At 41.3% G+C, this 23,848-nt stretch overlaps 1 long non-coding RNA gene across 2 annotated transcripts in view; it reads left to right on the top strand.

The window, feature by feature from the left end:
- Window positions 1–288: 288 nt before the first annotated feature.
- Window positions 289–23,848, top strand: part of LOC311591917 — a 35,292-nt gene continuing 11,732 nt past the window's right edge. Inside the window, exons 1-4 of one of the 2 annotated variants that reach the window (XR_014777257.1) lie at window positions 289–337; window positions 977–1,174; window positions 3,805–3,961; window positions 7,946–8,029. This is a non-coding gene — a long non-coding RNA (uncharacterized lncRNA). Of the gene's footprint in view, window positions 338–976; window positions 1,175–3,804; window positions 3,962–7,945; window positions 8,030–23,848 lie in introns of those variants that run through there. The other variant, XR_014777256.1, reaches the window with a different exon arrangement.

Raw genomic sequence — 23,848 nt, 5'->3', positions numbered from 1 at the left:
AAAGCTAAACTTCCTCATTTCAGCCTCTGCATAACCTCCTCCTTTCGACCTCTGCAGATGTTGTTTAGCAGACTTCCTCCTTTTACCCCCTGCAGATGTTGTTTAGCCGGGTTGGGACTTTCCAAGAGATAGTTAGCTAAAATAAGATAGGAATTGTTTCAAGATGAATCACAGGATGTTCCCCTGCTGAGATCACCTGGAGGCATTCTCAGACCCCTCCCCTACTGCTTGGCTCCTGCTTCCACCCTATATAAGCTTTTGCTTTCGATTCAATAAACAGACCTTGATAGGAGTTCTACTTGGTCTCGCCTCCTTCTTTCTCGTCCCATCTTTTCAGGTATGGCTCCCCTCGTGACCCCGTAATTACTGGTCCTGCTGGACAGACAGATAGCTTGTCAGACCGCCATGGGGAAGAGACCAGAGTGTGCCAAGGGCTGCTTAGACCTGCACACTTCTTGCCTTGCACTTACACCTAGGCCCATGTTAGCAGTTGGAAATGGACATAGGGGCTCACCGAGCCTGTTAGTTCCTCTTTTTAGTGCAGCCACATTGAATATAATGCATTGTCTGCTGTTAACTATTAATACGAATTAAGAGGATGAGTGACTGACTGGTTTGTTAGGGCTGGCAAGGCCCAGGCTCTGACCCTAATGAATGCATGCATTCAAGTGACTAACACTAGGTTCATGGAACCTTCTAACATCAATAGGATGGATACTACTGCCTTGTCTTAGGGGCAGAGGTAATTTGCAGGGTCCTGTTAGAAAGAACAAAGACAGGAATGCATATTGAGCTGCTACTTGGTGCCAGGCAATTTCCACAAGCTTATGTCTTTGAATGTTCCCAAAACAGTTAGGCATCACCATCCTCAGTTTAAAAAAAAAAATGGTGATCAGCAGTATTTTGTGCCTCACACTGTAGCAATTTTTCTTTCTTTCATAGTGGCACAAACTAAAGGTACATTTACAATTCACAGATTCTTGCAGTTTATAAAATGTGATGTCACCAAAAGCTACTCTACTATGTGAAATTGTATTCTTCCTTGATGGTGCTCTCAGTAGCTCTTGAGTCTACAAACAACTGACAAAAAGAATTTCAGGGCGTTGACGGGCGCCCTCACCACAGCTTGCAGAGACACCCTCACCATGGTGAACTCTAACATTCAGTCCTGTGGGTGAGTGCCAGCATTTTGAGCATGTCATAGTAAATCTTGCCCGTGCTTTCTTCTCCTTGATGACTGTGGTGTGCTGCAGCACAGATGTTCTGTCCACCCAACATTAACATGACTTTAGATTTTTAGATCTGTCCTGGCAGGCTTTGCACTGTGCCTGGCTGTTATTCTGCCTAAGTGGAATCTTTTGAGCACAAGGCAATTGTCTGATGCTCTCGCTATATTTACTTTGGAAGTGTGCAACGTCTAAAAGGAGGAAACGCCTGGGATGCGCTCTTTAAAGTGGAGAAATAAGAAAGATAACTGGCTCGGGGAAAGGGAAATAATTGCAGAACAGAATAGAGCATTTTTTTAAAAAATAATCTGTAAGTGGTGTTTTGATAACATCTGAGAAGGTGTCTTAAAGTAAAGACACTGTCACAGATGCATGGACACTCATAATCAGAAGATACATTCTAGAATTTAAAAATTATAGAGGGATTTTAACAGGTTAAGGAACCTTCCCAAATGTACAGCTGCATCCTTCTCCTCACCATCTGATAGGAGGAGAGCACCTTAGTGCGGGTGAGCAAGCTTATGGGAAGGCGGTTGGTCACTATGAAAGTGGGAGACAGTAGAAAGGCTGAGTCATCTGGAACCCGTGTGGTTGGAGGTGTAGGGTTCAACCTCCAGCATCAATGAGACTCTTGACAAGATAATGAAGGCACTGACATCAATGGTGAAATAAAACTAAATTATAAAATAACTATGTTTTTAAAATATTTTTTATTATTTTGTTCATATTACATCTTGATTGTTAGCCCTTCCCCTGTTTCCTCCCATTCTTCCCTCCCTCCCACTTCCCCCCATAACTATGTTTTTTTTAAAAGGCCGCCGTGCTCCCTTATTGACAGTCTAGAGTCTCATGGCTTATGTTAGCCATGTTCAACTCTGCTCTAAAAATATTAAATGGAAATCCATGAATAAACAATAAAAATTCTAATTATGTGTCTTTCTCAGTAGTATGAAACTCATCCCACAAGGGATGCAAGTCACCTGAGTCCTAGGTGCACACACTGCGCTTTTGTTTTGTTTTGTTTTTTTGTTTGTTTGTTTTTAGTTTTTGTATTGATAATATTCATATTACATCTCAATTGTTATCCCATCCCATGTATCTTCCAATTCCTCCCTCCCTCCCACTTTCACCCTATTCCCCTCCCCTATGACTGTGACCGAGGGAGACCTCCTCCCCCTGTATATGATCCTAGGGTATCAAGTCTCTCCTTGGTAGCCTGCTGTCCTTCCTCTGAGTGCCACCGGGCCTCCCCATCAAGGGAATGCCACACTGCATTTTCTTTAATCAATTTAGAGCTCTCGCTCTCTCTCATCAAATGATGCTGCTCGGTTCAAGCATCCTTATTTTACTTCCTAATGCCCCCAAAGCATAAGCACAGTAATTTTGGTATTGCCAATAAGCCAATGAGAAGCTGGAAAGAATTCCTTTGAGGAGAAAATGCAATAGGGTACTTGGAGTCAGGGAGTACATTCCTACAACCTTCACTAGGATGCATGGTCATGATTAGTCTGTTGGTTGATTATTTAGTCTTGGTGATATTTTGTTGTGCCAAATTAATTAATAAGATTAATAACAGAAAAAAAGGAAGAAAAGATTAATAACAGGTATGTTGTGTATACTGTAATTCCTAAAGAGCTTGTCTAGGAATCAAGCCAAGCTATGGAATCATCAACCACTCTGGGCCTTGGGATATATTGCCTGTGGATCAGGGCAACTATTGTACAAGGTCACTTGCTTCTTTGAGGGTGTGTGTGTGTGTGTGTGTATTTGTGGATATATGGATATAAGGTAATAAAGTGAGAGATCCCTGAGGAAAGCAAAGCACAGAGCTGGCCCACAAATGTGTTTGATGACATGTTTTAGGGTCCATTTCATAGAGTCACAATTCTCTTAGTCCCAGTAGGCTAGGTGATTGCCATGGGAGAGACACTTTCCATACGAAAGTACTTTCCACATATCTTTTCATTTAATATTTAGGGTACCCCTATCAGATAATAATGAATACATTCTCCAATTTACGCTTGAGGAAAAGAAAAGCCCAGAAAGGGGCATGTTTAGAGAAATAAGGCTTCACATGCCTAAGAGCCATGTAAAGTCAAAAGTCCTGCAAGCCGCAGGCATTCAAATCTAAAGGTCAGGCTACAGTCAGGCTACAGTCAGAGTGGGCTTTAGCAGCTGTGAAAATGAAACCCTGGGAGTAAATGAGAGCTCCAGGATGGTGTCATAGCGAAGAAAGGATATACCTGAGCTAACTCATGAAGGATGGCTGTAGTTCAGACATGAAGTCCCCTCAAACACGCATGTGCTGAAAGCTTGATCCCAATACAACAACGTTCATGGATGCAGGTTCTGACATCATTAGTGTATTAGTTCACAGATGTATATATACTTGACTGGAGTACTGGGAGGGAGTAGACATGGTAAGAGATGGGGCCTAGATAAAGGAAATGTGTTTCTCCCTCTTCATTCTCTCTCTCTCTCTCTCTCTCTCTCTCTCTCTCTCTCTCTCTCTCTCTCTCCTCCCTCTCCCTCTCCCTCCTTCCCTTTTTCCCCTCTCTCATTTTCTTATCTGACACAGGTTTCCCACATGCTCCAATCTCAGTACCAAATGGCTACAGACAACAGGCATATCAGATGTTCCCTCACAGCAGCATGAAACTTCCAGAACAGAGGGGTAGACACAGGAAATGGAGCAACCTGCAATTCCATAGCTTAGTAGCAGGGAAACAGGTAAGGTAGGTATCTTATAAAAGCCCATGGAGTGACTGCTTCAAAGCCAAGATTGACAACAATGTCAAGGGTGCTACAAGCCACGGTAAGATGGAGGGACCAAGATTTGGACTTAGAAACATCAAGGGAGGCCTGGCAAGAAGGCTTAGTCATGAAAGGCTAGGCCCACAACCAATATGTCAAGAACCAGGAAGGTAAATGGTGATGTTGCCCAAAGCAGTGTCAGTGCTGGGAGGCATATGCCAAGATGCTGTGGGTTGAGGCGTGCAAAGGAAGGAGAGGCAGCAAGTGTGCACAAGTCTACAGGATGTGATAGATGGATACTATCCAAGTTCAAAGGGGATTTTTTTTTTTTTTGGAGATTACCCTTGATTAGATATAATCTCTTAACCACAGAGTTTGTTTTGAATGTGTGCTATTCTGCTTACTCGGGGCAAAATCCTGGGCATTGCTATCCCTTCTGAAATTCAGTTTCCTCCTATGTACAGAAAACAAGATGAAAAGGAGGGTTAGGAAAAATAATGTCATGTGTTTAAAAGCTGTCAGTCCCGTGTTCAGTATAAACAAAACCCTTACTTAGTGGAGGCTGCCATCTTATTGATGTTATTCAAGGAAATGCAGAAGTTCCCACTGTTGAAGGAAGAAGTTGAGATAAAGAAGAGAAAAGTAAATGGAGGACAGTCCCTAAAGACACAGGTTAAGATTAAAGCCACAGCTAGCAAAGAAATTGTTCTTTGAGGGGAGAGATGTTGACAAGAGTTGATGCAGGTCAGGCTGTAGCTTACGTAAAATGCAGGCTCCTCTCTGCCTTGGGCCTTCTAGTTTCTAAATGATGCAATGCTGGGGTCAAGTGCTGAGGGTCAGGTGATGGGAGCAAGACTTGATAAGAGCAAAAAGGATGAGTAATTCTCCCACAGAGTACACAGCGTTCCCTCAAAGTTGCTGATGGACATGGTGGACCTTACAAAATGTGTTGGAGACAATAGATCCCATGTGTCAAGTGGGTGGTGTTAAACATACCGCAGTGAGTCACTCACAGCATCAGGGATTGGCCAAAAAAGACAACATAGGACCCTACTGCTTTTAATCAGCTTTGAATAACATCCAGTCACATGATAAATGCCATTTTTGCTTAGAGGTTTTTTAAAAAGCAAGCTGCATTTCTTTGACAAAAGGATAGCTATGTCTTCTAATTAGTGATGTGACTCCTACGCCCTATTGATAAGTGTGCTTACAAAGACCTTTATACAGCTCTGTGGGGAGGGGCCAGGAAGAGCTCTCCTTCAGCATTGCTATTCTTGATGACAGGAGTCACAGGGCAGAAGCTCAACTTTAGAAGTAATAGAAGAGTCACGCAGGCCAGATGTGAAAGATACTGTTGCATAATTACACAAAAAAGAGATTATTTTTGTAATTTTTTATAATATTTTAAATCTTAGATCTTCTCTGCAGACAGCACAGTAGAAACACAGCCCACAATCCATCACAGAAATATGACTAATTGGTTCTTTATGCTTAGGTTGGTTGACAAAGTCTATATCTTTATCACAATGTCGTTATTTACCAAAATAAGAGACATTTGATGAGAAGCAATCAAATGGCATTGTCTTCTCAAAGGATTCATTTAAACAAAAGGATATTTATTTCCATTTCTTACTACTTAAAAAACAAAATAAAACAGTCATTAAAGTGGGCTGATGTAATAGGCACGTATTCACAGTACTCAGTCAGTAGAGGCAGGAGTATCAGAAGTTCAAAGCCTTCCTCAGTTTCAAAGTGAGTTCAAGGCCAGGCAGCCTTGCTGTGACATCTCCATGAGATTCTGTCTCAAAGGAAACAAACAGTAACTCATGATAAGTGAATAATAGCTATAAACGAACTATTTTTGCCACTGTGCTACATATCCTCACTGTACCTTCCTACACACTTATCTCTCCATGTTTTTAAACAGAAACTACTTTGATTTGACAGTATATATTATAAATAACTTTCATTAGTACTGTTTTCAATTACCTTTCTTAAAGATTTAATTTTTTTATGTGTATGAGTGTTTGACTGTATGTATACATGTACACCACATGCATGCCTGGTGTCTGAGGCTCCAGAAGATGGCTTTGAGCTTCTGAAACCGGAGTTACAGATGCTTGCGAACCACCATGTGGGTGCTGGGAACTGAAGCTGGGTCCTCTGGAAGAGCAGTCAATGCTCTCAACTGCCATACCATCTTTCGGGCCTACAACGATCTTCTTAATAGCTGTTACCCTGGATGTCCCAAAAATTCGAAAGGTGATCCTTTATTGATATCTGTGTTTATTTTCTCTAACTTTTTTTTTCTTGTTGAGTCTGTAACTCTACAGTAAGATAAACATCTTTATTTAAAATTCTTGATATATAGCTCATGTCATTCATGTAGATTCCTGGAAACATAAACGAGACATTAAAGATTATGTTTGCTTCTTAAAACACTTATTAATAAAAATTAAATGACATGCAGGTAGGTTTATAAAAATTAAATATGCATCTGGTGAAAAATTAGTGGTCTGAGCCCAGGATAGACTCAGCTGTAGCAAATACAGTCCATGCAGTATATGATCCTGGGGTGTAGGGAGGAGAGAGATAGCAAACAACCCTTTGTCACACGATGATAAAAGTGACAACCAGAAAGGACACAGGAAGTACATCCCCATCAGCACAGCAGAGTACCTGCTTCCCTAAGCTCAGCAACTGTTGGTAGTAAGCTTAAAAAAAAAAAAGTCCCAGTTTGACGCGTACAGTGTTTCCATGACCTGCATTCTCATGATTACTAATAGGACTTGTCACACCCCCCCCATACTTATATGCCTTTGACATATTTGGGGAGAAAATGCTGCTTAAAAGTCTGCACATTATTTGACTTGTCTATAAGTCTCCTAGAATTTCATTTCCATTCCTTATGAAATGTCTTCAGCTCCTGAGAGTTGGTGTGGAATAACCACGGTTGTGATGGAATCTCTGTTTTCAGGGTGACTTTATGGTGCTTGGATGTATTGATAAGAGCATAAGAAAGAACGAGAGAGGAACCTTTACATGGTGTGAACCACTCATTATCCAGTTCCTAGTGGCTCTAAAGAAAAGAATAAACAACCTTCCTGCCCCCTCAATCTCTGTATTGACGTGCGTGCTTTTATTTCTATCCACTTGCCCAAGCAATATTTTGTTTAGTTGATAGGTCCCAGCATCAGTCTTGAAGATGCTGATCTCAGTGAATGGAATTGCTCTCATCTGGCTTTGGGTCTCCTGAAACTGGAGTTACAGATGTTTGTGAACCACCATGTGGGTACTGGGACTGGACCTGGGTCCTCTGGAAGAGCATCTAATGCTCTCAACTGCCTAGCCATCTTTCCAGGCCTATAATGATCTTTTTAATAGCGGTTATCCTAAATACGCCAAAATTTAGAAAGGTTATCTATTTTTATTTCCTCCAACATTTTTTGAAACAGGGCATTCCATGTAGCCCAAGCTGTGCTTAATTTATAATCCTTCTATGTCATCCTCCCAAGTGTGAGATTACAGCTGTGTTGGACACCATGCCCCACAATGGTCTACCACTGATTCTTTTGTGTCCACAGAACCAGCTATCTACCCATCAAGGAACGCAACTCTCAACCCCACTCAGTGGTACACCCTGGTGGATGGCATCCTGTTTGTGCCTCGGTGGCTAGATTGGTTTTTAGCACTTGGCATTTTTTTGGTGGCTTATTTGTTTGACTGGTTGCTTACTGGCCTCATGCTGCAGTTCAGATTGGCCTGGAATTTACTATGTAGACCAGGTCGACCCAAACTTGCAGCTTCTCAGGAGGGAGAATTGCAGGTAATATCACCACACTTGAGGATGTGATACATTTTTTTAGCCAGTAAATTGAGAGACAAGTCCAGTGATGACCTCCAGAAGATATTTCCTCACTTTTGCAAAAGACAGACAGAGAAAGAAGCCTTTTCTTCTCCTATAGCCTCCAGGAGTGGTTGTCTCCTTGGAAACAGTCTGATCCTCTTGAAGACAGCAGACCAGTACCATGGGGCTTGAACCCACCTGAAGGGCATCATCTCATTTCTTTGAGGTCAGTTTCTTCTTGGGACTCTGTAGGGACTGGAGCAATTTGCTTCCTTTCTTCTCTTTTTTTCCCCTTCAGATTGTCATAAGATTTTTTAAAAAAATTTTTTTTGTGTGTTTTGAGATTGACAGAATTCTGTCCTTTCCCCTTCCTTTCCCTCCATCCCACCCTCACACATGGTCCTTTTTGCTCTCTTTTAAATTTATGCCCTTTTAAAAATCATTACTTGTTTACATACGTATATGTATATGTGTGCATGGTGTTTTCCATACAATATATTCTGATCATAGTTTCCCCTCCCTCATGTCCCCCTAGGTCCTCCCCACACCCCCACCCATCCAATTTTTCTTTCTCTCTCTCTTTAGAAAACAAACAGGCAAATACAAAAAATAATCATACCAGAATAAAACAAAGCAGACAGGGGAAAACAACAACAAGAAAAACAACAACAAAATAAATAAATAAATAGATAAATAAATACCACACAAGAAACACATACACACACAGCATAAAAACACATAAAAAAAAAAAGCATATTACAGCAAAAGAGCCATAAGGCCAAAAAAAAAAAAAAAAAAAAAAGTACAAACAAAGCATTAGGAGATAAAATATCTCAAAAAAATACAATTGAATTCACTTTGTGTTGGCCAGCTACTGTTTGGCATAGGGCCTGCCCAGTAGTGCGATTTGTATTCCCAGTGAGACTCTGTAGGAGAAAACTTATTTTTTCCTTTGTAAGCAGTTGTCAGTTGAGGGTAGCTTCTGGGTTAGGGGTGAGAGCCCTTGTCCAGCCCTACCTTAGCACTGGGAGCCCACCAAGCTTAGACCTGTGCAGGCCTTGTGCATTCTGCCACAGTCTCCTTGCATTCATCCGTGCATCCATCATCGGGTTTTGTCTGGAAGGCACTATTTTTCTTGGTGTCTCCCAGCCCACTCCCTCTTAAAATCTTTCTGCCTTCTCTCCTGTAGGGCTCCCTTAGGGCAAAGGGGGAGGGGTTTGATTAAGACATCCCATTTAGGACTGAGAGCTTCAAGATTTCTCACTCTCTGCCCAGTGTCCAGCAGTGGACCCCTGTATTAATTGTCATTTGTGGCAGGAGGCAGCTTCTTTAATGATGCCTGAGTGAGACCCTGATCTATGAGTCTAGCAGGATGTCCCTAGGAGTCATTTCATTGCTACACTGCTCTATCAGAACAACAGCATTTGACTTTCTCCCTGGCCACATTGTAGGGTTTGTAGCTGGGTAGTTGTTTACCTTTCTCCTCTGGTAGCATGCAAAGTACCTTCGTGTTCTGTGAACACTAGTCAGCTGGGGTGCAGGCTCTAGTTGAGTGACATCTGCAGGTGGCAACATGGCCTTACCATCAATTTGTGGATCCTACTTCACAGCATTGTTGATTTGTGGATTAAATTCCCAACACACAAACTTTGGAAGACATATTAAAATCATGCACTGTGTCATTTCTAGTTCTGGCCCATAAAACATCCACTGTGAAACAAGGAGGCTTGGGGAATTGCATAAAAACCTGGGATTCTATTTACTTGAGCTATGTACCTAGCAACCTGTTAGCAACTCAGAACCCTGCCCCACAATTGGCGCATAGAGATGCATGTATACCTGCGTTGAACAATGGAAATGAATGACTCTATTTAGCCACCCTTTGACAATGCCAGCTTCTGTTCCAACATGCCCTGGAGCACAGCCCATAAGAGCAGTGGACTATTCTGTCCTAGACCAATTTGGGGTGAGCATGCAATAAAGGAAGCCATGTCTTCAAAGTGAACTTTTTAGTACAAATCTCCTTGTGCTCTCTCATATCTATGCATAATCGGGCATGCATCTGATTAAAATTAGATGCATTATGGGAAGAGACATGTGCAGTGAATGATAAAATAATCAAATCCCATCAATCAAAACAGAAAGCCATTTAAGTATATCGCCAGTAACCAATTTCCTCCTTTTCTTGAACCCCAAAACAATAATCAGGGCCCTTAGTGTCCTTTTACTCTTGTGGCCTATTGTCCTCCTGTCAATCTCTTCTAACCTGAGCTGTCCTTTTGCCTTAAAGCAAAGTTTCCTTGATACTTTGCTTTCTCTGTAGACTTTTGTTTCATTCTCAACCACAGGCCAGCTAGACTCTAACCACTGGTAGCAACTGCACCCCAAAATCTACCACAGCACACAGTCCTCAGTCAGCTTTGCTGGCTAAGCAGATGGTCCCTGAAGAGCAAAGGTGGATAGAGCCACAGTCTGAAGGCAGCATGGACCATTAAAAGACAAACACAAAATGCTTCAGACCAGAATGTGACGACAGTGAGATGTGAGCTTTTCTGGGTTCCGCCACTGAAGAGCAGGGCTTGCCTGTTACATCCGCTAACACCGTCTGTGAACAGTGCACATAACTGTTCAAGGAAAAAAACAGACAGAAAACGAAAGCACTGCAGAGCAGGGCAGCAGCTGCAGACTTGTCCAGCCCATGAGAACCTGACTCCAGGCTGCATCAGCAACTGTGCGTGGTAGATAAGAAATAATTGGATTGGTAGTTAACATGTAACTCATCCAGTAAACTCTCAGTTTTGCTTTCTGTTAGTAATATAGCTAGCTAATCATTAATGTGGGACTCAGGGGGCAAAGGCAGTATGGTTACCTCATCTTTGAGTAGGTAACTCAGTTATGACACTTCACTGAAATTGGCACCTGAACAATTTCACTGACTCAGAGTCATTAATAAGATGCTGAATGTTACATTTACAAATACACTTAACTGCTATGGACCCTGTCTGTCTGTAGGAATTCCTGGTGGGTGCCTTTTGATATTTTTCCGATTCTAATGGCCAAGTTACTGTGCGAAAAATATAATCTCTGGTCAACATAATTTAAGTTTTATTGGTTCTACATCTTTAGTATTTTGTTTGTAATTTATTTTGTCTTTATGCTAATGTGAGAAGTACATGGTAAAGGCTGTGGCTCTGGTTCGGCAAGTGCCAGAACACAAAGACTAGGTGTGGTGGCTCACATTTTAGATGAAGTCATGGAGGTAGCATCCCCACAATAGGATTAAGGCCATTACAGGCAGAGGCAGCAGAATGTCCTTTGTTTCCCATGTGATGATGCTGTGAAAAGCTACTGACTGTAAGCCAGAAAGAGAAGCCACAGCAGACACTGAGTCTGCCAGCACCTGGTCCTTATATGTCCCCTCCTCCAGAGGAGATGTGGAAACATCCTGTCAAGACGCTTGTTCTGTAGTACTTTGCTATGGCAGCCAGAACCCAAGATGGCCGGGATTCCATTCTCCTGTGCTTTTTGATTTCCAACTAACATAAACACTATACTTCATCATCTTGGTCCCCAATGTCAGCTCTAAATTACACGGGTTAATAAAAGTTCGGCACAGGTACTCCTAAGCCTCCTGAAATGATTTCAATTAAGTGAGATTGGCTTTTGAAAGGCATTAAAATGTACTGACATGAAAAGAAGAAAAACGATGTCTTTTCTCTTAATTGTTACAATCCCTTCATTTATGTCTGCCCACATAATGCTCGACTAATAATAGCCTACTTCACTCAGTGTGAGCAAAGAATGCAGAGCGCTGTAATCCACATGTGTGTTATTTTGTTGCACATGCCTGCAAACTATAATTAGTAGATATCTTCTTCAAACATCAAGTTAAACATTTTTTGAGCATTTTTTTTCCTGCTTACAGAAAATTCAAGAGCAGGCAGCTTAGAAAAATACATTTTTTTAAAGCAAGGAAAAAAATGAGCCTTGTTCTATCTTAAAATCACGATTTGACCCGGCTCATCATTTTAAAACTATGTGACTTGAAGCAAAGAATATATCCCTCATAGAAACAACAACAAGCCCAGGCATGGAGGAGGATGACAGCAGGGGACATCTACATTGGACATGTCGGGAAAATGACTTCATAGAGGGCTGGGGATCTAGGTCAGTAATAGCATTTGCTATGAGGACCTGAGTTCAAATTTCCAGTCTCCATATAAAAAGTTGGCCATGGCGCATGTCCATGAGAGCAGACGCAGGCGAGTTCTAGGGACTGGCCAGTGAGCCAGCCTAGATGAAACAGTGAGTCTCTAGACCAGGGCAAAACCCTGTGTCCGAGCAGGGAACCACAAGGGAAGACGTCTAGCATCTTTTTCTGGCATTTTCACTGGCATATACATGGCAGTGTGTACCCACATACTTGTGTATGCAATAAATACACACACCACATATGCACACATCACATGTACACACATGCATACACATGTGAATGCATAAACACACGCAAATACACTTACACACCCACACCCACACACATACCATGTACATCATTAGATGTGGAGAAGTAAAGCTAATCAGTATCTTTGATAATAGTCCTTTTGTTATGAAAACTGAAGCGCAACTACAGTGGGTAAAAATCTCTGCCACCTCCATGCACTCTACTCTGCTGCCGAGATGAAGGAGACCGAGGTGTGTGTCTAACTACAGGATTAGATCCGTGTCCATGAGAAAAGCAAGCTAGTTGCCAAACAGTATGGACATGATTTCATATTTGTGTAAGATAAATTATTAGTGTACATCTATGTGTGTAAGTGTCTAAAGAACATACAGGAAATAGCCACTCAGCCATCTCTGATTTCAGGCAGATGTGTGGTGGATGGTTCCACACTAGTTCTGGCCCATACTGCTTACAATGCATCAAAAAAGCTGCTCATGGTATCATCACACTCCACTTTGTGGTCTTCCTAGGAAACCCACTTAGCCTTGCACACAAGGGCCAGGTAGGACAAGATAGGAGCCACTATTAGAAACAGTACTTAACTGGTGGACATAGGGACTAACACGTAAATTTGCTAGCATGTGTCAGCAGGTCCAGGAGCCGTTCCTTTTATTAACTAGCATAAAATATTCAGGAAATATGCTTACTATTATAACTATTTTCAACATAAAATTTAATAGCATTAAACACACTCATAATCTTATATAATCATCACCCGTGTCTATTTCCAGAACTTCCCTACTATCCCCAATATAAACTCTATGTTAAAATCAGTACCCATAAGCCAGTAGTTCTGCATTCTCCTTATACTTGGTCCCTGATAACCTCTAATATATTTTCTGTCCTTGTAATAACAATTATTCTATATAATAAAGCCAGGTGTGGTAGTGCATTCCAGTACCAAGAGGCTGAGGTGGAAGGAATGGTAACTTCTAAGCTAGCCTGAGCTACCTTGAAAGTCCTTGTTTAGAAACAACAACAACAAAAGAAAGAAGGAAGGAAGGAAGGAAGGAAAGAAAGAAAAAAGAAAGAAGGAAAGAAAGGTGGAATTGCTCCCCTTTTGTCCTGTCTACTCTGCCTTAAGGTGTGATGCCACAATTTGTACCCAGAATGCATTCTGGGTCCCTCGTGTGGATGCATCTTCCTTAGCCTGGAGCAACTGGAAGTCGGTAGCATCCTTAGGCAATGGGGCCGAATGGGAAGAAGTTCTGTCACTGAGATCATGCTCTTGAAGGAAACTGTGAGACACTCATCTGGCTACCTGTCTTTTTTTATCTGTCATGAATTCTCACCATATTGTGTTGCCTTCCTACAGGCCCCAAAGCAATGAGCCAACTGATAATGAACTCAAGCCTCCAAAGTCTCTTTTTTTAATTGATCACCTCATGCATTTTTTTTTACAGCAGTAGAGAGCTGCTGACACTCTTAATTTGCCAAGCACAGCCTTTCAAAGTTCATTCATCTTGTAGCTTACATCAGTATTTCGTTCTTTTTAAGTTTTAACATTTCATTGTCAGATAAACCACCTTTTCTTTATACAATCATCAATTGATGGGCATTTATATGTTGTTTCTGGCTTCTGGGTATTGTGAATAAACTGTCATGAGCACTGATATGCAAGTACCTGTTGACATATGTGCTTTGGCTTATTTGGGACAGATGCTTAGCAGTGCTGGCTCATATGGTAACCCAAAGTTCAGTGTTCTGAGGACTATCAAACTATATTCTTCTTCTGGTTTTTGGTGGAAGAGAACCTCAGAATCTTGATCATATGGCCACATATGAGCACCTCATTTCCTTTTCTGCCTGCCTCTGTCTGCTCCCAGTGATGTTCCTTGTTGCCTGTCTGCCCATAAGACAGCCAAAGTCTTGCTACAGACTTTCCTTGCAAGGGAAGGATGCCTACATGTGATGCTGGTTACCTTGGGGAGCTGGGATTGGAGAAAGAGAGATACTGACTTTTCATACTTTAGAAGTAAATCTGCACCACGACTTCATTGTGTTGCCAATCACAAGCAGCTGCTCCGAATTACAGAAACATTTTGACAGTTCCTGCCACTCTGCCTTTGAAACAAGTTGTGGAGCCTTCAAGATGGACTTTTCTTCCCTTAAGAGGCTTCATGTTTATTTTAAGCTGAGATGCTGCTGCTGTCATAGGTTTAGATCTCTAGACGTCTAGCTCACATCAAGGATTCGTTTTAATTGGCTCATGACAGCCCGTCTTTCAGGTAAGTAGCTATTAGGCCCTGTTGTAAATGAAGAAACCAAGGCACCAGGACATTCAGCCATTTCTTCCAAGTCCTGCCAACAATGAGTGACAGGGACGGTTCATAGTCAGCAGTCTTCAGTACTGTCTCAGGTGGTTTCTTGGGGCGGGTGCTCCCTCAGTTCTGTGAACATGCTGGGCTGTCTCTGACTGCCGCCTCCAATTCCGCTTGCTCCTCCTTCAGTGTCCCATGAGAAATGAAACCTTCCTGCCCTCCCACCCCACAGACACCAGATAACTCTGAGAGCTATTTTTCCTCATTTGACCACTCATCAACAGCTGTTGACATGTTCAGCATCTTTTACGGCCCATGGTGATTTTCCAGACTTCCTGGCTTAATGGACAAAAGAATTTTTGCACTGGCCTAGACCAGGGAAGCCAACAGGTTAGACCCGGGGCTCATGGATTCTATCACCAGACTCAACTTTGCTGTTAGCAGAAAGTCAGAGCCAGGGAATACATGAGTGATCATGGATATAATCCAGCAAACTACACGGGTATTGAAATTTTAATTTCATATGATTTTCTTAAATCATGGAATAGTATTCTTTCAATGGTTTTTCAAATATTTAAAATAAAGGAGATATTTTTGTAGTTCAGAGGTCGTGGCTAGGTTTTAATCAGTAATTTAGTTTACTGCCCTGGGCCCTAGTATTTCTCATCTGTAAATTTATGCATGGTATTGTATTCTTAGTATTTAATTAATTAAGTAAAAATAAGTATAGACTGGGCTCATTTATTTCCCATATGTTGCTTCTGGTTTGGTTACTTTGGACAAAACATTTTATTGACTTTATTTATTTGCTCCCTCTTAGTCTGAGCCCTCATCAGTACAATAAAATGTTAGGCAGGAATAGTGATGGGTTTTTAGACACTGATCACTAACCCCAGGAGCATTCACCTGGGACCCAGTGTGATGGGCAAGAAGGGATACAGTAGGCAGACAGCAAGGAGGCAGTGCTCAAGTCTCTCCGTTGTGATAAAATGCTCTACCACAACTTAAGGGAGAAAGTGCTTCTCTGGCTTACATTTAGAGTAGAGTTCATCATGGTGGGGAAATCGAGACTTCAGGAGCGAGAAGCAGCTCTCCACACTGCACTCACAGTCAGGAAACACAGGTAATGAATGTGCACTGCTATTCGGTTGCCTCTCTCCATTTCTACAATCTAGCTGATCCAGGGAATGGTGCCACCCACAATGGGCAGGTCTAACCTAATCACCTCAGTTAATGGAATCAAGATAAACCTCTACAGGCATGCCCAAGAGACCTGCCTTCAGTGACTCTAGATTCCGTCATCTTTACAGTCACCACTGACCATGGCAGGTCTGTCTGCTCATAGCAACTAGGGCTTTGTTGGTGTCTCTTGTAGAGATTTGGCTTAAAGACTAGGTTTATTCAAAGCAAGAGAGAGGTTTTTCTTATTTTATTTTGGAACTACTTCCAGTGTAACTACATTAAATGAAATAAGAAAAATAAAAATACTGGCACGTCTGAATTATTATTATTTGAAGCAGATGTGATTACACACCTAGAAACTCAGGAATATGCACTGAAAATCATAAAAAAAAGAAAAATTAACAAAATGGATAAAGCTACTTTTTCCTGTATTGAAAAACACCAAACTTCACAGTAAAGTGCATACCTAGTAATAAACTGGACAGGATTTATGTAAACAACAACAAAAATCTTGCTAGTACTACTTGAAATCAAAGATTCAATGCTATAAAGATAGCATTTCTACTAAATCTACTCATTAATGATACCAGAAGTATGTTTTGCACTAAACAGGTTTTGAGGAATTTGGCGGTGTTTTTTGGTTTGGTTTGGTTTGGTTATTTTTGTTTTGAAATATGAGAAAGTAAAATAATTGATAAAAAATTGTTACAAATTTTAAAATAAGTATTTCTAATTACTGAAATGAAAATACAATTAATAACAAGGATAAATGGTCTCTGTGCAGTATATGGGTATATTCATATATGTCTCTAAGTAACAGACTCTGGTAATGTTGCATGAAAAGACAGATGAGTGCAACAGAGTGATGAGTCTAGAAATAGACCAAGACACATATGGGAATTTAGAATATGATAAAGGTGGCATTTTAATTCAGAGCAGAAAAGATGGGCCATTCAATAAACGACGGTGGTACAAGTGATTAACTATCTGGCAGAAAAGTAAAATTGGAATCCTTCTTCATTTCTAATAACAAGATGAATTCCAGACAGATAAAAGAATTGAGTCTAAAACCTGAGCATACAAACCTATTAACATAAAATATGGGGTTTTTTCTTTTAATATCGTAGTAGGCAAGCCCTTTCTAAGCAAGAAAAACAAGCTCTGGAGATGTTAAAGCCACCGCTGAGCTACTTGAGACATGCAAATTCCACATCTGAGCATGGAGAAATATTTCATAATAAGTTAACTGATAAACATGGAAAATCATATAGCATATATGACAAAAGAAGATAATTTTCTGCATAGATAAGGATATCAAGTTAATGAGCAAATGTACATTTCACCAGAAAGATAAATAACACTAAGAGTTCACAGGACAAGAAATGCAGGCAGCTGTCACCATGAGTGAGATGACTGTATGTAAAATGGGGTGGAGGGACTATGTTTCATCTACCAGAAAAGCAAAAAAAACAAAAAACAAAAAAAGCCATACACACACACACACACACACACACACACACACACACACACACACACATAACTCACTGGAAGATGAGAATGTGAAAAAATAGGCATTGTCATATAAGATAGATGAGCTCCAGTGTGGAACATGTTGGGAGCAAGCTGAAAATCATTACCAAAATTTAGATCTAGAAAAATAACCTACATGTCTACACATGTGCAGAGTTAGGATGATGGCTAATGTCACGTATTCATAACACAAGCTACCAAGACATAATTAAACATCACTAATGAGACTTTGGTCTTCAGTATCTAGTGGGAAACTCTGAATCTGTTGGGAAAATGCTAAATCTACACTGACAGTTCTGGAATGGTCTCCTAAGTACATGTTATGCAAAAAAAAAAAAAAAATCAAGCAAGAAATAGAGAAATGTGCTTTCTATAGTATTCTGACCATCTAGAAAAAGAGAAACGTGTGTGCACGTGTAGGTAATATAGAATTCGTACAGGATAGCTCCTGAAGGCTAAATCAAGAAAAAAAAACAAGCAAGCAAGCAAACAAGAACAATAACTAAAACCCCAACCATGTAAGAATGGTAGCTTATAAGGAAGTGGGCTCAAAACAGGGACCCCCACAGCATTATCTAGTTTCCAATAACCCTTGTATGAGATCCCAGATTTTAGCCAATCCTGTGGCTTCTTGAAATATAAACTTCCATGATGAACAAGTATGACTTATTTCTGACTGATAGTTAATGTTGAAAAGGGGGGGAAGGGGGGAGGTGGCTGTCTTTCTTCCCCCTCATCTTTCTGCTGACCCAATTATGGACCTCGATGTCTAGAGGGACCACGAGAGAATGCTCACATTTTGATCATGGCAAGGCCACAGGATAACAGTGGCCTCAACATGCCAACCTCTGGGCTGCTCACCCTCGGGCCATCTCTGAGAAATCAATGTCTATGTTGTTTTAATCATTAGTGTGTAGGAGTTTGTGTCATTCATAGACAAAGCCAACCCTGACTAACTCAGGAAGGGAGCCAGGCAGAGACTAGAGAAAGCAGACATCATACACATGCACACGCACACGCACACGGACACACACATCACGGCCCTCATTGGGTCCACTTTACAGCTTTAAAATGTGGAAGTTTACGAGCGTTCTTGATGAAGAACCCCTTCTTAAGTTCCTATAACTTTACAGGGTCTGTGCAGAGAATCTTCATCCATTAAGCTTATCACAATTTCCCGGTAGTTAGTCACTCAAAAAACCCTAAAAGCCCACGTGATAGACCAAATACTTTTTCCCTGAGTATTCTGGCTGTGATCCTCTATGAAAAGAATAGGTGGGTGGGTATGCAGCGGGCAAAGAGAGGGAAGGAGGAACGTCCATCTTAGCGCACCTCAGTCTCCGCTGGAGTTGTCCTAATTACAGACACTCGGAGGCTAGGGCTTTTTATACCAACATAAATTAAGTTGTTTGTTGCTGGATCGATTCTCAGCTGGACTCATTCCAGTGCTCTGCTAGGAGAAGCAACTCCTGCATTTAATTTAGGATGTGCTGGAAAGACTGCCAAACATCGAGAACCCAGAAACATTCTCAAACAAGGCAAGCTACGCAGCCAGGGTGTCGGCTATCTCTTAGCTTTCAACTTTGATTTATGAGTAGGGTCTTAAGAGACTCAAACAGAGAGGAGATTCATTTAGTACAGATGACCCCAGACAACAATTCATAACCAGTCCAGCTGGTCAGTTATTGGGGGGCCGAGGGGGATCGCAACCTGTAGATAAAGAAATGGGCGAGAGAGATGCAGGGCTCAGGGAAACCGTAGCTTGTCAAGAGCCGTTTATTGAAGGTAAGGGCAGGCTTTTTAAAACCTGCTTTAGGGAGGGCGGGGGTAAGCGAGGAGGGTAATGGAAAAGTACAAAATCTTCTGGGGTTGAGCCCCGGGAACATCTGCAGGGGGAGGGGTTTTCCTGGTTGAGGCAAAGCAGGATGTCTCTGTGGTCTGTGGTTATCTCAGGGTCGGATCGCTCTCTTCTCAGGGCTAAGCCGGATGCCTTGCATGCCTAGTGAGTGACCAAGCAGGATGTTTACTGCAGATGCTGAATGAGTGGGGGTCAGCCACGGGCCGTTTGGTCCCTGGCAAATTCAGAACTATTGTTTTGTTTTATCTACAATGTAATCCAATGACAGCAAGCGAGGGAATTTGGCAATGTTGACCAGCCTGTGAGGGCACAGGAACCCTGAGACTCACATATATCCACTGAGACGATTTCTTGTATTCCCATTGTGTGCTAGTGGCTTTCAATCATAGCTCAACACTATAATCATACTAGGGGACATTAATTAACATACATTCGTGAACTTATATTTCAATATTTTTAATTCTGCACATTCATTAAAACCTAAATCTATTTTTTTCTCCCTAAAATGGCTCTGATGGTTTGAAACAAGCCAATAATTTTACTTGGTCATTGTGTTAAATTCCTTGTCAGAAGCATGGTGGCACTCAATTTTGCCTCTTGGTTTTGGGATAATATACTCCAGATACATCGTGCGTTGCCTTTTCAACAAGACTCCGACATAGTATGCTTCTATCACTGTTTAATTTTGCTTTGCTTTCCCTCAGTTGATCACTGTCATTATTAATCCACTATTCCTTTTGGGCTTCTTCTACTTCTCTTTGTTAAGGTTTCTATCTTATAGTTTCATGCACTGCCTTCTGGGGGATGCCTACGAGAATCTAACATTGCTGTGTGATACATAACCTCCCATGCTTATGTGGCCTCCCATGTTTTCACCTGAGATCTCGTTGGGAGCATCCATTTCACCACAACTCTTGTCAGTCGTCATGTCTCTAAACAGTGACAGTGACAGTGACAAGTCTGACGGCACAAGCTTGTGATCATAGCTACTTCAGGGGCTGAAGCAAGGCCATTGCAAGGTCTTCCTGTACTACATACAGACTGACTTTAAGACCAGCCTAGTTAACTTAGCAAGACCTTGTCTTAATATAAAAAAAAAAATGAAGAAAAGCCTGAGGATCTGGCTTAGTTATAGAGTACTTTCCTAGTAAGAGCAAGGCCATAGGTTCATTTACCAGTACTGAAGAAGACAGATAGGTGATAGGTAGGTAGGTAGGTAGATGATAAGTAGATTGATGATGGATAGATAGATGATTGATAGACAGATAGGCAGACAGATTTCTTGTTTGCTTGATTTTGAGAGAGAGAGAGAGAGAGAGAGAGAGAGAGAGAGAGAGAGAGAGAGAAGGAATGAATGAATATGATTCAAGTCTGCACCAGTGGGAACAAGATCCAGGGCTACATGAACCATGTCTACACAGCTAGGCAGTGTTATGTGGGCAGGGCACCCTGTGGCTTTTTAAAACCAAAGACCTAAACAGCTTAGACTATATCCTTGAGCCTTCACTATGTGAGGTCTTACCAACTGCTAAGATATCCTCAAAGTGTCTCCACTTCACCTCAGAAAAACGTACTCAGATTTCTAATGGCTCTGATCTCCGTAGTGGCCTTAGCTTCCTGGTTAAACTTCAAAGTAGTCCTTTCATCTACAAATTGCTTTTTAATTTGCTTTTGACCTTCATTCCCTCTGTAAATCTAGTTGAAACAGGTAGCAATGGCCATGTCACCACCTGAAAGAGCTGCCGCACTGAGATTTCTTTAGCCACACAATCTTACCCACCACCTTGAAACTCAGCCTCGCACAGAAGTCTCACAATTATTTTTCGGAATGTAACATAAGTGGCCTCTAGTCCAACTGTCAGCAGAACTCTCATTTCTATCAGAACCCTCAAGAACCTCACTGTTCCGCCCATAGCAACAGTCTGGTCTCCTAAGTACCCAGAATCCCCCCTAGCGCTCTCCATTTACCGCATGTTAGGGTTTTTCTAAGGTTTTTTTCCCTAGAGTTTTTCTAGCCTGCTCCTCTACATTTTTTTCCAAAATCTTGCCACTCTGCACCATACTTTCAGGTGGGGTCACAACAATGATGCCACTTTCTGGTTTCCGTCAGCTCTCTGTTGCCGCAACAAAATACCTAAGAGAAACGACAAGAGGAAAGCTTAATCTGGGCGCATAGGTCCGATCCTGGTTGGTTAGCTGACTGTTTGGGGGCCTGTGGTGATGCAGTATATGATGGGATGTGGGAAGCACGTGATGGAGAAAGAGAAAGGTTCGCATCTCCGTGATCTGTGACTGGGAAGAAAGAGAGAGGAAGAGATTGAACTCCCAATACCCCTTCAAGGGCGTGTCCTCGATGACTTAGTTTGCTCCCACTGGACCACATCTCCTACAAGTTTAGCTGTCTCCAAAGAACGTCAGAATCTAGTGAACAAGCCTTTACAGTGAAGCCTTTGGGAGACATTTAAGATCCAAACCATAAAACAACATTCCCTAACTGCAGCTACTAAAAAGAAAAGCATCAACAGCCCACCCGGGTGCCCATATTTTTATCCTTAAATATTTTCTTCTTAAAGATACCTAGAAAAAATAATTAATTCTGGCAAAGAATGTGAAAGACGTACTGGAACACCTGCTGCTCAAAGCACCAAGAAAAAGCAATTAAAGACCATCCTAACTGCGCTAAAAGTGCTCAGGAGCCAAGACAGATAAGCTATACTCAGATGGCACAGGGAACATGAGCTCCAATGGTAGCACACCCTCCGTGGGTTGAAGTCTTTCAAGTGTACTTTAAAATCCTTTTTAAATCATACTAAAAATAAGTTAACTGCTTACATCTGAAAGACAACATAGAAATATGACATCATATGAAATCTGATGAAAGTTACCATTGAGTTCTGGTCCAATGGCAAACTATGGATATTATTTGGACTCCAAGAAGCTGTTAAAAAATTTAATAAGGCAAACAGATCAAAGTGAACATTTGTATATTAATGAATTTATATTAATATTAATGAATTATTAAGTAGCTTACATGTGATAATAATGCTGTAATAGGTTCATTTAAAAGAAAGCCCTTAGCTGAGCACAGAGTCGGAAGCAGGATTATTATAAAAGTCAGCCTAAGATATACATTGATATTATATATTGAAAAAATAATGATGATAAGAATATCAAAGACTGGGGTATATTTCAAGGGCAAAACATTTGCCCAGTATAACACATGCTAAGGAGTCAATCTTCCAACATAACTAATTAACTAAATTATCTAATTTCCAGGCCTTGCTTCAAAATAATCTCAATGAGTAGGTGAGTTGAGGACACATAGATGAAGAGAGCTTGGTTATCTATCAATAATTTTAAAGTTAAATTCTTAACAAATAAAGTTCATTACATTATTTTTCTATGTTGATAATTTGTTAAAAGTCTTAAAACATCAACATTAGGGACTTTCAAATATTATGGTGGATTAGGGGCTATCTCTGTAATATATACTATAGTATATAGCATATGATGTATAATATATAATAATAGATTATATTGAGGGCTAGTAATGTAATTCAATGCTAGGGCATTCACCTAGCATGTGACAGATCCTGAGCTTAATCTCCAGCATTATTTAGATAATTAATTCAAAATGAAAAACAAATCCTTATGTTCTAGATTGAATATACATGTTGAAATATGACCCAATGAGCAAGAAAAAAAAAACTGTAAACTCAATCCCAAACACAAAAAAAGAAAAAATTTCAAGACTCACAAAGGGAGGAATAGGGCAGCGAGAAGTCCCAAGAAACAAAACAGAGATGTGGTTAAAAGAAAAAAGGTAAGTTGATCTGAACATAGTAGCCACAGAGATCCCTGACAGGACAGGGAAGGCAGCAGACACCTCATCTGAAAGTAAATCAAGAAATATCTGAAGTCTCTGGTAAAAAGATGTTAGCTGTGCTGCACACAAGACACGCCAGCAGCTTCTGTATGCCTCAGATGCAGTTGCAGGGTCTGGAGAGAGTGAATTCTTCTGTGGATGGGTCATCAGTAAAGAGGACTTCTATTTTAACCCATTGTATAAAACTGAGTTGCCATGTGGACCTCAGAACAGAAAACAGTTACAAGTCAGGGAGCCTGTTTTCAACCTGCTACAGCCTCTGGGTGAGAGACAGCTGAGCAAAGAGTGAGAACCAGAGTCTGTCAGGCTAAGATGTGCACACAGCAGGAGGCTCAGCCCAGGCAGTGTAGCCTCAGCCTTGCTGCCTAGGAACAGACTGCATCAATGGAGAGTCATGCTAGAATGTGATAGCCCTGAGTCTGAGGTCAGCGAGCGGACCATCCTCCACTCCAGAGCCAGCCACCTGCCACACACTTTACCACTGTACAGTCTAAGAACTCCAGTGTCCTTGCCAGCTACTTGCCACCCATCCACAGGTGCGTCCCTCCAGCAGGGTGATTAATGCTCAACGTGTTTTGAAACTACAAAAAGAGCTCTCTGTAAGGATCTCAGTTTACCGGGAGACACACCTGAGCTAGAACATTAGACACGCCAGGGGGTATAAACTGAGAAATCCCAGGACATTTGGAGAATCTTCCCTGCCCATTGAAAGCCTTCGTGCACAGAGAAAAGAAAGCTAGTGAAGTGAGGGCAGCTTGGGCAGGTGTAGGACACATGTCCAGCACAGACTTAGCACCTGTGCA

The sequence above is a fragment of the Acomys minous genome (assembly GCF_964271855.1).
Source record: "Acomys minous genome assembly, chromosome: 2".
Classification (NCBI taxonomy): domain Eukaryota; kingdom Metazoa; phylum Chordata; class Mammalia; order Rodentia; family Muridae; genus Acomys; species Acomys minous.
The sequence above is the reverse complement of the archived record's forward strand: the minus strand, read 5'-3'. Positions and strand labels throughout refer to the sequence as shown.